Source organism: Schistocerca americana, chromosome 10 (genome assembly GCF_021461395.2).
Source record: "Schistocerca americana isolate TAMUIC-IGC-003095 chromosome 10, iqSchAmer2.1, whole genome shotgun sequence".
NCBI lineage: Eukaryota > Metazoa > Arthropoda > Insecta > Orthoptera > Acrididae > Schistocerca > Schistocerca americana.
Genome location: NC_060128.1, coordinates 165944398 through 165961086, shown reverse-complemented (window position 1 = coordinate 165961086; position 16689 = coordinate 165944398). Strand labels below are relative to the sequence as shown.

Sequence of the window (16689 nt, the reverse complement as noted above, 5' to 3'; positions counted from 1 at the left end):
TTTCATACACCTGTAAGTATGGTATGTATGCTGTGCAAATTCATTGAAGAATCTCTGCAATTTATGAAGAAAAGTGTACCTATAGCAACAAATTCAGCCGTTAGTAAGTAAAATATTGATGAAATTTCAAATGGAAAAAAAATTATTTCGTTAAGTTTTCGAACTTCCACTGTAATGAGTGTGAATCCTGAATCCTTCCTGGTGATGCTGACAAAGTTTTATAAATTTATTAGTAAAAGTATAGACACTGGAAATTAGAATGTCCTGTGATGCCTCTCCTGCTCCAAGTCGGCCCATTTGACGTCCTACCCCTCCTATAGATTCAAAATGGTTCAAATGGCCCTGAGCACTATGGGACTTAACATCTGAGGTCATCAGTCCCCTAGAACTTAGAACTACTTAAACCTAACTAACCTAAGGACATCACACACATCCAAGCCCGAGGCAGGATTCGAACCTGCGACCGTAGCAGTCGTGGGGTTCCAAACTGAAGCGCCTAGAACCGCACGGCCACTCCGGCCGGGCCCCCTTAAAGAACTACACAAATATTGTAAGGTGGCTATAATTTCGCAGCTTACAAGAACTCACCTACATATTTTGCTGTGATCCACAAACACAATTAGGTATCATGTGACAGATTGTACATCGTATATATGAATAGATAAAGGAGACTGACATAGTCACGTACGTCTTGTAAGTAATTGTTAACGCTTATTGCATGAAACGTGACGGAATGTCTTTATTATAAAAAAAGGGCGTAATGAATGATTGCCTATACTAGTAGAGGTTGGAACGTCAGTGGAGATGAAACGGCAAGCAGAACTCAAGCTCTGGGTGGAAGGGCCGCACAGGTGTTGGTTCTGCTCAAACACAGGAAGTAGCTAGACATACGTCGTGGCACCTGAGCTGTGGAGCACAATAGGGTGATGGCCGGTCGCTATTGTAGTAGGGGCCGGAAGGATAACCGGATAGTACTTTAGAACGCTGAAAATCTTGGACACAGGTGAGAGGAATGAAGAAGCGGCACCTCGGAAACCACGCAGGCTGGGTTATTTCCAAGGATTTTTACTCAGAAGCGTACCACTGTACGACTATAGGCTTTTTCTCGCAAACTTTCCACGTTGGACGACAAAAGACTAAATTATGGTTGATTAGCGTTGGGAAGAATCTGTAGAGAGGGAGAGTATTCCGTGGTTTCGGGAATATGATTCGTTTTCAGAATTACGAGGTTGGGGAGCCGAGCCTTGCTGGGAGGCCAGCGGTGGAGAGAAGAGGGCTTCCGTTGTGAGCGCCCATGTGTGACGGTCGCTCGATATCAGCTTTGTTGGTACAGACGGACTTGGCGTCTTTGCTCTCAGGAGAGTTTATAGTTAGAACGGTTAGGCACTGTACTGTTGCGAACCTATACGATTCTGGACTTCACCTCCAGGTTGGAAGTCGTCGTTGAGTACGCAGCGTTCAGTAATTGAGAGCACTTCCTCTGCCTATACCTACGTTGAGACACTATCTGAACTCCGTCCTAGTGGCTGGGAGTTTGCGTTTCTCGTCTGTAGAATACAGAGAGGAGAAGACAGTATTAGAGTATATTAGTCAGAGGACCGCTTTCTGCCGTCCTAGTGTTTGAAAGAGTTTATTTGTGGCTGGAGTTCTTCCATCGTCGCAGACGAGTACGAGAACCATCACTTCGACGCACCGGACGCAGTACATACGGTGATATCGCAAATACTTCGGCTCATTAGGGCTATAAAAGCTAAACAGCTGTGATCACGTTAGTTTATTTCCACTGAGGTTCCACACCACCGCAGATCATCTTTGAAAGTAGTGTCTTCTAGTGTTTCGTACGTGGATGATGTCAGTCATTTATTGATATTAGATCACGCAGTCATAATAAGGGGGGGGGGGGCAGAGTTGGGCAATCGATTAGTAATTTTACTTGGGAAATGTAAACTTTGTAATATAAAGCTTTTTTTTTTTAATCTACAATAAATATATAAGCAGAAACAATGTTTATCATTTAGTAATATTAGTTCCCTGGCCGTCCGGTGTGGCCGTGCGGTTCTAGGCGCTCCAGTCTGGAACCGCGTGACCGCTACGGTCGCAGGTTCGAATCGTGCCTCGGGCATGGATGTGTGTGATGTCCTTAGGTTAGTTAGGTTTAAGTAGTTCTAAGTTCTAGGGGACTGATGACCTCAGATGTTAAGTCCCATAGTGTTCAGAGCCATTTATTAGTTGCCTTAATCATCCATTTATGTTTATGTTGTAATTTGTATGTTAAAGTCCATTAAGAGATCCTAAGATCTGCTTCAGGGGGTAGTCAGACAGGGCCAAATCTTCATTTTAGCTTTTATTATTTTCCGTTGCGCACATTTATTTTTACACCCGACTAGAGTGGCATCTTCGAATATGACGAGATGTGAGGTATTCGTGCTGCATTCAGTTGCTGTGTTGAGAATATGATGTTCTGACAGACACTCGCGTAATGAAAAAGATAAGAGTACATAATGTCTAACATTCTGCGTGGTGTCTGTTCTATATCGTGTCTCCCTACCACTTTCGCGCAACGACGCTCTGAGTGTGTTTTTTTAGGGAATTGTCTAGTTTGAACCTGGGACCTGTTGCTGGTAAGGAGACGCCATGCCACACATGACATGTAGAGTTCAGAAGAGTTCAGTGAGACTAGCGACGATATAACCAAATACTTAATGATTTCAGCGTCAGCTCCACTGCACTCCCTGTAAAAGAATCTTAATACTAACTAAATTTAGTGGAAGGGGTTCAAGGCTTTCCTATTTTTAGTTAGCTGGTAAAATAACGTCGAAAAAGCAGTTAAGTTTACCATTGGAAATTTTATTCTACTTACAAAACATTGTTTATAAATTGCACTATTGATAAAAGGAAATATTTTAATACAGGTTGATAAAAACCAACTGCGTTCAACTAAAATGTGAACGAATATTCCCTGAATGGGTTTCCAAGTTCTACAATGGATCGAAGGATGGCCTATGCCATATCACATCTATAATCTAGGTTTAAATTAAGTTTCATAAAAGAGAAAACTATCAAAAATGGTCTACAGTGACCCTCAGTTATCTTTAATTGCTTATTTAACTTGTAAATTACAGTGGCTGATGTGGCTTCTCAATAACTATATAACAGAAAAATCATCGCGTTTCAGATTTTTACTTCACGTGGCAAATGTGAACACCATGAGCTTTAATTGACGATCGACACTAGTATTACGCAAAAAGGGGGTGTAACAGATGAGACTTCTGCAGTTCTGAGTGAAGCTTTATGCGCTGTTATGTGACATACTACTGGATTTGCTTATCATGTCAGGGTTTTCATGGAAGGTGTTGGATTTGCCTGACACCTTACAAATGAATCCATAAATAAATTAGATATTGATCAAAAGCTCCTAGGAATGATAGCTATAGTGCAATACTATCATCTGAGACATTGTTTGCTGAAACTGCATGAAGTTTTTAAAAGTTGTTAATTCAGTGGTTCATTGCAAACATGTTTATTCACTGTTAAATATTAACTTGTAATGTTGAATATTAGCTCATTGGATGTGGCTCATATTTCTGAATGGTTCAAATGGCTCTAAGCAATATGGGACGTAACATCTGAGGTCATCAGTTCCCCAGAACTTAGAACTACTTAAACCTAACTAACCTAAGGACATCACACACATCCATGCCCGCGGCAGGATTCGAACCTGCGACCGTAGCAGCAGCGCGGTTTCGGACTGAAGCGCCTAGAACCGCTCGGCCACATCGGCCGGCCATATTTCTGAGATCGCCATTATATTCAGATTTGCTGCGGATTTGGGCAGTTTTTATGGAAACTGAGCTGCGGCCTGCTCTGTGCTTTTGTTGGCAGAGCCGGCTTCTACCCTGGGAGGACTCCGTGCCGCCACTGCCATCCCCAGTTAATGGCGTTGGCTGACTAGTGTGGGAAAGTCAGTTGCTTTCGTTACAAAATTGTAGTGTATCCAGTTGAATGGTTTGGCACCAACACTGAGCTTGGTGTGAAGAGTCTGATCAATTGAGCAGACATTGCTCCAGAGGAGTAGCAATCTTGTGTTTGTTAATGTGTGTTTTGTACGCCAAGACTGGGAAGTTTCTGAGGGTTGGGGAACTAAGATTCTGGGTCCAAAATGAGATGTTCACTCTGCAGCGGAGTGTGTGCTGATATGAAACTTCCTGGCAGATTAAAACTGTGTGCCGGACGAGACTCGAACTCGGGACCTTTGCCTTTCGCGGGCAAGTGCTCTACCAACTGAGCTACCCAAGCACGACTCATGCCCCGTCCTCACAGCTTCACTTCTGCCAGTACCTCGTCTCCTACCTTCTAAACTTTACACAAGCTCTCCTGCGAACCTTGCAGAACTAGCACTCCTGAAAAAAGGATATTGCGGAGACATGGCTTAGCCACAGCCTAGGGGACGTCCCCAGAATGAGACTTTCACTCTGCAGCGGAGTGTGCGCTGATATGAAACTTCCTGTCAGATTAAAACTCTATGTGGACGAGACTCGAACTCGGGACCTTTGCCTTTCGCGGGCAAGTGCTTTACCAACTGAGCTACCCAAGCACGACTCACGCCCCGTCCTCACAGCTTCACTTCTGCCAGTACCTCGTCTCCTACCTTCTAAACTTTACACAAGCTCTCCTGCGAACCTTGCAGAACTAGCACTCCTGAAAAAAGGATATTGCGGAGACATGGCTTAGCCACAGCCTAGGGGACGTCCCCAGAATGAGACTTTCACTCTGCAGCGGAGTGTGCGCTGATATGAAACTTCCTGTCAGATTAAAACTCTATGTGGACGAGACTCGAACTCGGGACCTTTGCCTTTCGCGGGCAAGTGCTTTACCAACTGAGCTACCCAAGCACGACTCACGCCCCGTCCTCACAGCTTCACTTCTGCCAGTACCTCGTCTCCTACCTTCTAAACTTTACACAAGCTCTCCTGCGAACCTTGCAGAACTAGCACTCCTGAAAAAAGGATATTGCGGAGACATGGCTTAGCCACAGCCTAGGGGACGTCCCCAGAATGAGACTTTCACTCTGCAGCGGAGTGTGCGCTGATATGAAACTTCCTGTCAGATTAAAACTCTATGTGGACGAGACTCGAACTCGGGACCTTTGCCTTTCGCGGGCAAGTGCTTTACCAACTGAGCTACCCAAGCACGACTCACGCCCCGTCCTCACAGCTTCACTTCTGCCAGTACCTCGTCTCCTACCTTCTAAACTTTACACAAGCTCTCCTGCGAACCTTGCAGAACTAGCACTCCTGAAAAAAGGATATTGCGGAGACATGGCTTAGCCACAGCCTAGGGGACGTCCCCAGAATGAGACTTTCACTCTGCAGCGGAGTGTGCGCTGATATGAAACTTCCTGTCAGATTAAAACTCTATGTGGACGAGACTCGAACTCGGGACCTTTGCCTTTCGCGGGCAAGTGCTTTACCAACTGAGCTACCCAAGCACGACTCACGCCCCGTCCTCACAGCTTCACTTCTGCCAGTACCTCGTCTCCTACCTTCTAAACTTTACACAAGCTCTCCTGCGAACCTTGCAGAACTAGCACTCCTGAAAAAAGGATATTGCGGAGACATGGCTTAGCCACAGCCTAGGGGACGTCCCCAGAATGAGACTTTCACTCTGCAGCGGAGTGTGCGCTGATATGAAACTTCCTGTCAGATTAAAACTCTATGTGGACGAGACTCGAACTCGGGACCTTTGCCTTTCGCGGGCAAGTGCTTTACCAACTGAGCTACCCAAGCACGACTCACGCCCCGTCCTCACAGCTTCACTTCTGCCAGTACCTCGTCTCCTACCTTCTAAACTTTACACAAGCTCTCCTGCGAACCTTGCAGAACTAGCACTCCTGAAAAAAGGATATTGCGGAGACATGGCTTAGCCACAGCCTAGGGGACGTCCCCAGAATGAGACTTTCACTCTGCAGCGGAGTGTGCGCTGATATGAAACTTCCTGTCAGATTAAAACTCTATGTGGACGAGACTCGAACTCGGGACCTTTGCCTTTCGCGGGCAAGTGCTTTACCAACTGAGCTACCCAAGCACGACTCACGCCCCGTCCTCACAGCTTCACTTCTGCCAGTACCTCGTCTCCTACCTTCTAAACTTTACACAAGCTCTCCTGCGAACCTTGCAGAACTAGCACTCCTGAAAAAAGGATATTGCGGAGACATGGCTTAGCCACAGCCTAGGGGACGTCCCCAGAATGAGACTTTCACTCTGCAGCGGAGTGTGCGCTGATATGAAACTTCCTGTCAGATTAAAACTCTATGTGGACGAGACTCGAACTCGGGACCTTTGCCTTTCGCGGGCAAGTGCTTTACCAACTGAGCTACCCAAGCACGACTCACGCCCCGTCCTCACAGCTTCACTTCTGCCAGTACCTCGTCTCCTACCTTCCAAATTTTACACAAGCTCTCCTGCGAACCTTGCAGAACTAGCACTCCTGAAAGAAAGGATATTGCGGAGACATGGCTCAGCCACAGCCTAGGGGATGTTCCCAGAATGAGACTTTCACTCTGCAGCGGAGTGTGCGCTGATATGAAACTTCCTGGCAGATTAAAACTGTGTGCCGGACCGAGACTCTACCAGAGCACTTGCCCGCGAAAGGCAAAGGTCCCGGCTTCGAGTCTCGGTCCGCCACAGAGTTTTAAACTGCCAGGAAGTTTCAAGATTCTGGGTGATTCATCTCCCAGCCACCAGCTGGTGCTGCTTGACGCACACTAGTTAATTTTTGCGGAAATCTTTCACAATTGTGGTAGTGCGATCCATATCCTGTGCAGCTCGCTACTTAATAGTTTGCGGCCTCATTTCGTCTCGTTAACTTTATATTAGTAACCCGCCCATATGAGGAGGTCTTGTTGTGTATCCTCCGAACGGTCTTCCATATGATTTGGTACCTCAGCACAGGGCTAGCGTCCTTCTGTAGTTCTATTTCAACTTTTAGAGAACTTTTCTCTGTTTTAGTTTGATTTGAATTATGGCAATCATGAAAAGCAAGTGTAAATATCACTGACTATCAGCCCTGACTTTGATTTCAAGATCCCTTACTGTCGCCGGCCGAAGTGGCCGAGCGGTTCTAGGCGCTACAGTCTGGAACCTCGCGACCGCTACGGACGCAGGTTCGAATCCTGCCTCCGGCATGGATGTGTGTGATGTCCTTACGTTAGTTAGGTTTAAGTAGCTCTAAGTTCTAGGGGACTGATAACCTCAGCAGTTAAGTCCCTTAGTGCTCAGAGCCATTTGAATCATCCCTTACTGTCACGCGACTTTTCCAAGGTTGGGCGACCCACAAATGGTAGGCCTAAATACAACCTATTGTATTCCTAAGCTGTTGATCTCAATGTAACGTTTTTTTTTAATGTGCACAGTGACCAAACTCTATGACCAGTTACTTAAAAATTCAGAGATGGGAATGAGCATTTTACTCTCCCATCTTGTTTGATTATAGTTTTTGTTATTAGTGGTTTTGATTTCCCGTTTCTCTGGGACTTACTTTTCTGTTGTTTCACAATACCATTACTAATTTACTTTAAGGCAAAGGTAACAGCTTTCAAAGATTTTATACTTGACAAATACATTGTTTGTTCTACATGTGCACAGTATCCACATAATCTTATGTTTCTACTTTAGTCTATACAAAATATCATCATATTATCGACGTAGATATGTGCATACCTATCTTTTATCCTCTGTACCAGATGCTATTGATGATGAGCAGTACGCTCGAATACCTGTATGGAGAAAATCAAGCTATGGGCCCACTCATATTCTCAATTTTTTTCATTCTGTATGCTAAGTAATGGCAAAGAAATACATGTTTGACCAACAGCTGTGTACTGATGAATATTTTCCATATACATGTCTCCTAAGTTTTGGTCTCAATGTTCCAGGTGAGAGGCAGATGACTTACGCTGGAGAAGACCTCAGGCAGTTTCCATCTCTCCATGGAGAACCTGCCGCAGCCATCGCCAGTGCCGATCTGCAAATCTGTTTTTTATTTTGTAATAAAAATCCAAAGTCTTACCTGTAACGTGAAAAAAAATGGTATGTCACAGACATCCTGCGTCCTCATTGTGCCGCCATTTTTCAACAGGACAATGCTCGTCCACATATGGCAGTTCTCTCTATGAATTGCCTGCTTGATGTTGAAGTACTCCTTTGGCTAGCAACATCCAGCTCCCCTTCCCCCAATAGACCATGTGTGGGACCAACTCGGATGTTATCATCATCCCAGTGTCAGTGTCCAGGCTATCAAGGACTTGGTATTATGGGCTAGCTTACCTCAGGAGAGGATACAATGGCAGCCTCCCCAAACAAATCAAAGCATGCATCACACTGAAAAGCAGGCTCATACTACCAACTTCTTTGTAAATCTGACTCCATTTTGTAATCACAGAAATAACATCAGCTACCCTCTCAACCTATGAAGATTAATTTGTTTTCCTCCTCCCCCTCTGGATGCTTAATATTTTTGTCAGACTGTGTGCCTACAGTTTACTGTTTACTTTACAAAAGCACACATGTCATCGACTGAGGCTGAAATCCACAACTGCTACATATACACTTACAGGTTTATACTCATAGAGAGAAAACGCCAACCAGCTACTTTTAATAATGCTATTTGTTCAGGTAAATAGCGCCGTTACCAGTTTATAACAACAGGTTCGTGATGAGACGGCTCTTCACATTAAGGTAGAGTTTGTTGTTTACATTAGTTTTCACTTTCTATTCTCCCTTGTGGTGAGAATTCCTTGGGGTGGTGGTCCCATCGAAAACCTTGTTTCATTACGTTGCAATGCTGACTAATTGTGTTCATGCCATAGTGAACACTAAATGAAGTACTATTTTGATATACGGACTGTTAGGGATATACTTGCAAGTGCAGAAATTTTCATCGATGACTCGGGAGAGAGTACTGAACAACACTGCATCAGCATTTACATTATTTACAGACCAGTAATTATGACTTTTACAAGTAGTACGTTTTCAGGCTGTACATGGCTCAAGCAAGTCATTAACGTTTATTGTCCCCTGTACAGCAGGTTAGATAACGGAGTATTGACGCGTGGGCGCACAATAGAGAGTCTATTCTGAGAGGCGTAGTCCACTTCGTGGTGCAGTTACGACTGTGAAGAAAACAACAGGTAGTAAATTATGTAACATGTTTGCGAGAAGACTGTTAGACACAGAGAAAAAGCAGTTAACACACTGAAGTGGATACATATTAAGGTACCAATGCCCACAGTATTTGCACCTATATCCCATAACTCGTTCCATATACATACGTCACAGTTTACATCACCCACCCACCCTCCACTCCCCTCCGCACCGAGTTAGGTGGCGCAGTGGCTAGAACACTGGACTCGCATTCGGGAGGACGGCGGTTCAATCCCGCCTCCGGCCATCCTGATTTAGTTTTTCCGTGATACCCCTAAATCGGTTCAGGCAAATGCCGGGATGGTTCGTTTGAAAGAGCACGGCCGACTTTCTTCCCCGACCTTTCCTAATCCGATGACACCGATGACCTCGCTGTTTGGTCTCCTCCACCAAATAAACCCAACCAATCAAATCCCCCTCCCCCCCTTCCCCCCTTCGACACTCACACACACCAAAACATTTTGCCTCATTGAACGATGTACAAAAATACGGCGATATCACTGTGTATTACTTCTGTCATAACAGCTACTCCGTCACCTATTGCTACGAGAGCGTTAAATAATAGTGATAGATTTATATTTGTTTTGTCAGATCAGGGGGTACACACCAGCGTAACAGGTCATATACAAGCGATAATCGTCACTCTCGATTACTTACCACCGAAATGAAACACAGCGTTTAACAGGGATGGCGGCGAGAGGAATCAATTTATTAGCAGCTCGAATTCCACCAAACTCTACTGTGCACCATAGACCTGGCATCATCGTCGAATGAATCTTTTGTAAGCTGCTTCCTTTGTTGATGAACTAAACTTCCTGAGGATTCCTCCAACGAATCTGTCTGGCATCTGCCCTACCAGCGATTAATTTTATGTGGTCGTTCCACAGTAGTGTGCCCATACTCCCAGATATTCTATGAATATGAATGCTTCTAGTGACTGTTCTGCGATCGTGTAATCACACAATAAAGGGTCTTTCTGTCTATGCACTCGCAATGCGTTACATTTGTCTACGTCGAGGGTAAATTGCCAGTCCCCGCACCAAGTGCCGATGCCGTGCGGGTTTTCATGCATTTCGCTATAATTTTCTACCGTTGAGACTTCTTTGCATACGACATCATCAACGGAATGCTTCATAGAACTTTCGCCGTTATCTACTACGTTCTTTCTTGTGGAAAGTAATAGTCCTATAATACTCCTTTTGGACACTACCGAAGTCACTTTTACGTCTGAATCATTCTCTCCGTTCAGAAGGACGTGTTGTACTGTAGTTGGCTAGGCACTCTTCAAAGTAATCGCACAGCTGATGTGATATTCCGTACCCTCGTATCTTGTTCATTAGCCGAAAGTGCGGAAGCGTATTGAACGCCTTTCGGAAGACAAGGAACACAGCATCCTCCTTGGGTGCTGGTATCTACCGCCTTCTGGGTGTCGTGGAGGGACAACAGGGGAGATTGTCCGTCTCCGAAATGTCATAGTAAGTGAGCATAAAACACGTTCCAAAATGCTACAGAAGACTGACGTCGAGGTAATGGCATATAGTTCTGTGGGCCAGGACGATGACCTGCGCTTTTTTCTCAAGTCATTAGGAACACTTTGCTCCTCCAGCGACCTACGATACTCTGCTGCTAGAAGAGGAGCAAAGTTCTTTCTCATATTTTTTGAGTCATCAGTCTTATGGGAAACGTTGAACACTAATATCCTCCTCTTCCTGCTCCTCTCTTCTGGATACAGAAAATGTTAGACTGCTGCCCTGGCCAGGACATTCTCTGGATCTCTCTCTATTCTCCGGATCTCTCACCAATTGAAAACGTCTGGTCAATGGTGGCCGAGCAACTGGCTCGTCACAATACGCCAGTCACTACTCTTGATGAACCAGGCGTATCAAGGCCGTTATTACGGTCAGAGGTGGTTGTTCTGGGTACGGATTTCTCAGGATCGATGCACCCAAATTGCGTGAAAATGTAATCACATGTCAGTTCTAGTATAAAATATTTGTCCAATGAATACCTGCTTAACATCTGCATTTATTTTTGGTGTAGCAATTTTAATGGCCAGCAGTGTATTTGCTGCACATATTCCAGTCTCTGTCTTCCACTGGAGTTTTTACCCACTATAGCTCCCTTTAGTACTACGAAAGTTATTCTCTGATGTCTTAACACATGCCCCTTCTTCTTGTCAATGTCTTCCATAATTATATTCTTCTCCTTGCAGATTCTATGGAGAATCTCCTCATTCGTTACCTTATCAGTCCACATTCTTCTGTTGCACCATACTTCAAATACTTCGAGTCTCTTCTGATCCCGTTTTCCCCAAGTGTATGCTGTGCCCCAAAAGTACGTACGTTCTCACAATTTTTTCCTCAAAGTAAGGCCTATGTTCGATACCAGCAGACTTCTCTTCGCCAAAAATGCTCTTGATGCCATTGCTAGTCTCCATTTTATGTCCTCCGCCCGTCATGGGTTATTTTACTGCCTACACAGAAGAATAAACTAACTTCGTCTACTTCGCGATCTCCAATTCTGACGTTAAGCCTCTCACTGTTCTCATTTCCTCTACTTCTTATTACTTTCGTCTTTCTTCGATACACTCTCACTCCATATTATGTACTGATTAGACTGTTCACTCTGTTTAACACATTCTGTAGCTCTTCTTCACTTTCACTGAGGATAGCAACGTCGTGAGCGAATCGTATTATTGATATCCTTTCACCTTGAATTTTAATCCCACTCTTGAACTTTTATTTCCGTCACTGCTTCTTCGATGTATTAATTGAACAGTATGGGGGAAGACTACATCTCAGGCTTACACACTTTTTAATCCGAGCGCTTCGTTCTTAGTCTTCCAGTCTCATTGTCCCCTCTTCATTCTTCTACATATGTGTATTACCCATCTTTTCCTATAGCTTGCCCCTATTTTCCTCAAAATTTCGAACATCTTGCACCATTTTACATTGTCTAACGCTTTTTGCAGGTTGACAAGTCCTATGAACGTGTCTTGATTTTCCTTTAGTCCGAAGTTCCTCTCTGCTGCCTTTACCTTTCCTATAGCCTAACTGATCGTCACGTAACACACACTCCATTTACTTTTCCATTCTTTTGTATATTATTCTTGTCAGCACCTCGGAGGCATGAGCTGTTAAGCTGATTGTGCGATAATTCTCGCGCTTGTCAGCTCTTCCTATGTGTAGAATTATGTGGATGAAGCTTTTCCAAAAGTCTGATGGTATATCACCAGTCTCATATGTTCTACCCACCAACGTGAATAGTCGTTTTGTTGCCACTTCTCCCAATCATCATCATCTTGGACAGTTTCCAGCCACTGGCTGGGTCTGTCGGGAACACAAGCCTCTCCATCGTGTTCTGTCTTTCCACCATTCCCCCTCTTCCACCTTCGTCCAGTTCTCTCCTCTTCTCATCACACATTCCTTCACTCCCTTCACCCATCTATCTCTTGGTCTTCCTCTGGGCCTCTTCCCCTCCAGTTGCAGATCAAACATCCTCTTTGGAATTCTTCCCTCATCCATTCTCTTCATGTGTCCATACCACTGCAGTCTTGATTTTTCTATCCTGTCCTGTACTGGTTCCTCCTTTAGTCTTTCCCTCACATACAAATTTCGCAATCTGTCTCGTCTTGTTACACCCAACCTGCTCCTCTGGAACTTCATTTCACTAGCCTGTATTCTACTTTTGTCGCTTTTGTGCATTACCCATGTCTCACTTCCGTATGTCAATATGGGGACAAAGTAGGTTCGGTATATAATTCCCTTGGATTTCTGTGGCACCTCCTTGCTCCAAATAAGCCCCCTAATGCATTTGTAGAACTGCCCTGCTTTTCTGCACCTTTCATTTATTTCCATTGCGTTTCCCCCCTTACTTTCAATCACGCTTCCCAGGTACTTGAAGTTCTCTACCACTTGTAGTTTTTCCCCTCCACAAGTTATATCCACATTTGGCCTATTCTTCTTCCTTGTTGTGACGATTATTTCACTTTTCTTTGCAGAGAAATGCATTCCATATTGTGCTGCCGTTGCCTCCCATGCATCTAACTGCTCTTGCACCTCCTTCACGCAATTTCCCCATAACATCAGGTCATCGGCAAAAAGCACTGCTTTCATTTTATGATCTCCAATTGCATCTGATACTTGCTGTAGGATTTCATCCATAACAATAATAAACAATAAAGGCGAAAGTGCACTTCCCTGTCGCAGCCCATTTTCCAGCTTGAACCATGCAGTACGTTCCCTCCCCACTTTCACACAACTCTCACTTCCCTCATACATTTTTCTGACTTTTCGTGTAATCTCTTCATCTATCCCTTTTGCGTTCAGCACATCCCAGAGCTTGTCCCTACAGATACTGTCATACGCCTTCTCAATATCCAAAAAGGCCATGATTAAGTCCTTCCCGTACTCATAGTGCCTTTCCTGCAGTTGCCTTACCACAAATATGAGGTCCGTTGTTGATCTTCCCGGTCTGAAACCGTACTGCTCCTCTTGCAGTCTACTTTCAATACTGCTTCTTATTCTCTTCTCCAGCATCTTTTCATAGATTTTTCCACAGTGGCATAGCAGGGTGATTCCTCTGTAGTTCTCACATCTCCTTTTATCCCCTTTCTTGAAGATCGGGACTATAATTCCTTTCTTCCAATCCTCAGGAATTCTGTTCTCCTTCCACACCACCCTCAGCACTCTGTATAGCCACTGGGTTCCTACTTCTCCTGCTGCTCGTATCATATCCACTGTTACTTCGTCCCAACCTTGTGCCTTGCCCCCTTTCATCCTCTTTATGGCTTCTTCCACTTCATTCCAAGTTAGATCATCAATTTCCCCACTATGATAATCGTCTGCTGCCTTAGGCTCTCCATCGCTGTTAGTTACCTGCTTGGCAGCATTCAACAGATCTTCAAAGTACTCCTTCCAAATCTTTTTGAGCTCATGCATTTCCTCCACAACTCTTCCATTATTATCCATGATCCTCAGGCACTCGCTTCTGTCGTTCCTCTTATTTCTTACCATGGTGTAAAGTACTTTTTTGTTCCCTTCACTGTCCTCTTCTAACATTGTTGTCCATTTTTCCATCCACTTCTTCTTCTCCGCCCTTACTATGGTCTGTGCCGCTTTCTTGCTTTCCTTATATTTTACCCTAGCTTCCTCTGTTCGGGTCTGGAACCATTCTCTGAAGGCCTTGTTCTTTCGAAGTACTGCCTCTTTACATATGTTGTTCCACCATGGGGTTTCCCTACTTCTCCTCTTTGTGCTAGTTCTTCCGCACACAGTCTCAGCTGCCTCAACTAGAGCCCTCTTAAAATCGCCCCATTCTTCTTCCACTGTTCTCTGATCTTCCTTTGGCAGCTTCTTCCTGATCAGTGTCTGGTACTGGGTCCTCCGTTCATCCTCTTTCAGCATCCATGTCTTCAACCTTTTCTCCTGTATATCTGTTGCCCTCCTATCTTTTTTCTCTCTCAGGGTGGCTACCAACAGCCGATGGTCGCTGTCTAAGGCCTCAGATGGTATGACCTTAACATCTGTGAGGCTGCTCATCATCTGCCTATCCACTAGTACATAGTCTACTACTGAAGTTTGGGACCAGTCCCCACTGTACCAAGTTATTTTGTGACTACTCCTCTTCTTGTACCACGAATTTGCGATCGCCAGCCCATTCCTCTTGCAGAATTCCAGCAACAATTTTCCTTCTCTATTTCGGTTCCCCCAGCCCTCTGGTCCCATTATCTCCTCGAATCCTTTCCTGTCTGTGCCAACATGTGCATTGAGGTCCCCTATTATAATCTGATTTCCTCCATTTAGCTGCTTTTGCATGTCATCTTCAAATTCCTCCTTCTCCTTTTTTGTACACCCCACCTGTGGGGCATATGCTTGGATGATTTCAATGCTTTTTCCTTTCACCCGTACTCTGGCTTTTATCATTCGATCATTGATACCTTCCACCTCCTCCTGCAGACCCTCTCTTACCACTATTGCCACTCCATTTCTTCCCCTCTCATTCCCTATCCAGTACAGTTTACATCCTTTACTTAGTGGTTTTTCACCAACTCCTCTCCACCTAGTCTCAGCAAGTCCCAAGATGTCCAATTTCCTCCTTTCCATCATTTCTACAATTTCTTCTAACTTCCCTGTTAGAGTCCTTATGTTTAAGGTGCCCAGCCGTAAACCATCTCGTAATCCTTTTCCATTGCTTGGTCGGTTTCCTTTAAATCCGTTCCGTGATCCGAGGCATGTTCCCTTTTTGAAAGCAGTTGATTTATCCACTACTGGCTTGCTAGGCCTATCGCAGCTTCACCAGAGCCCCGTTAGCCGTCACGTTTCAGGGTTCCCATAGGGCCTTCTCAGCTACCGTAGCGGTCCTGGGGCACATGAAGTCCCCGCTGTACATCGCCCCTAAAGGCAATCCCCTACTTTGTGCCGTTGCCCATCTCCCACGACTTGGACGAGGGGTTGGACTTACGGGAGACACTTCTCCCAATAATTTCAGAAATTTTGATGCATTATTAACTACCTCTTGTGCCCTATTCGATCTTAAGTTGTCCAGAGCTCGTTCAGATTCTAACTCTAGTACTGGATCCACTATCTCTCCTCTGTCGATTCGTGTTTCTTCTTCTATCACGACATCAGACAAGTGGTCTTCCTCATAGAGGCATTCAGTATATTGTTCCCACCTGGCTGCTCTCTCCTCTGCATCTGCGGTATTCCCGTTGCATTCCTGATGTTACTGCCTTGCTTTTCACTTCCCAGAAATGACCTTTCCATGTACTGAGTCACTCCTTCCGACAATCATTTCTTTTTAGATTTCTTCGCAATTTTCTTGCAGCCATTTCGCCTTAGCTTGCCTGTACTTCCTATTTATTTCATTCCTAAGTGACTTGCACTTTTGTATTCCTTAATTTCTTCTTTCTTCCATCAGATAAAGAAGCTCTTCTCTTATACAAGGTTTTTTTTTAAAAGATTTACCTTTCTTTTACCTATCTCTTTTTCCAAATTCTGTGATTGCCCTTTTTTCAGATGTCCATCCTCTTCAACTGAACTATTTATTATCGCAGAATGTATGGCCTAAGAGAAGTACAAGCCTGTATCTTCATTCCTTAGTACTTCCGTATCCCAGTTCTTTGAAGAAAATATATCCATGGGGCCTGTCAAATGTACCGTGACGTGTACCCGTTGTCGAGACCTCGTTGTACAGCATGTGATTCCTGCTTTGGAAGAGAGCAACTGCGTGGAAACAACTGTTTTCATGCAAGGTGGAACAATACCTCGTGTCTCTCGCCAGTGAAACATCTGGTTAATGCAGCCTTCCACGATCGTGTTATCTCCAGGGGTTTTCCATGTACATGGTCTGCAAGATCACCTAGGCCTAATGTGAATCTGTGTGACTTCTAGCTCTGGGATGTCTACAAGAATGCGTTTACCAGGGACACGTTCCGTCTGTATTTGATGTGAAGAGCAGCATACAGGAACACGTTGCTCTGATTCTATCG

At 44.6% G+C, this 16689-nt stretch overlaps 1 protein-coding gene across 1 annotated transcript in view; it reads left to right on the top strand.

The window, feature by feature from the left end:
* LOC124552331 (extensin-like) overlaps positions 1 to 8076 on the top strand; it is a 93418-nt gene extending 85342 nt beyond the window's left edge. The window contains exon 4 of the mRNA XM_047126602.1: positions 7934 to 8076. The gene's annotated coding sequence lies outside the window, so the exon portion shown is untranslated. The remainder of the gene's footprint in view (positions 1 to 7933) is intronic.
* The last annotated feature ends 8613 nt before the right edge of the window (positions 8077 to 16689 follow it).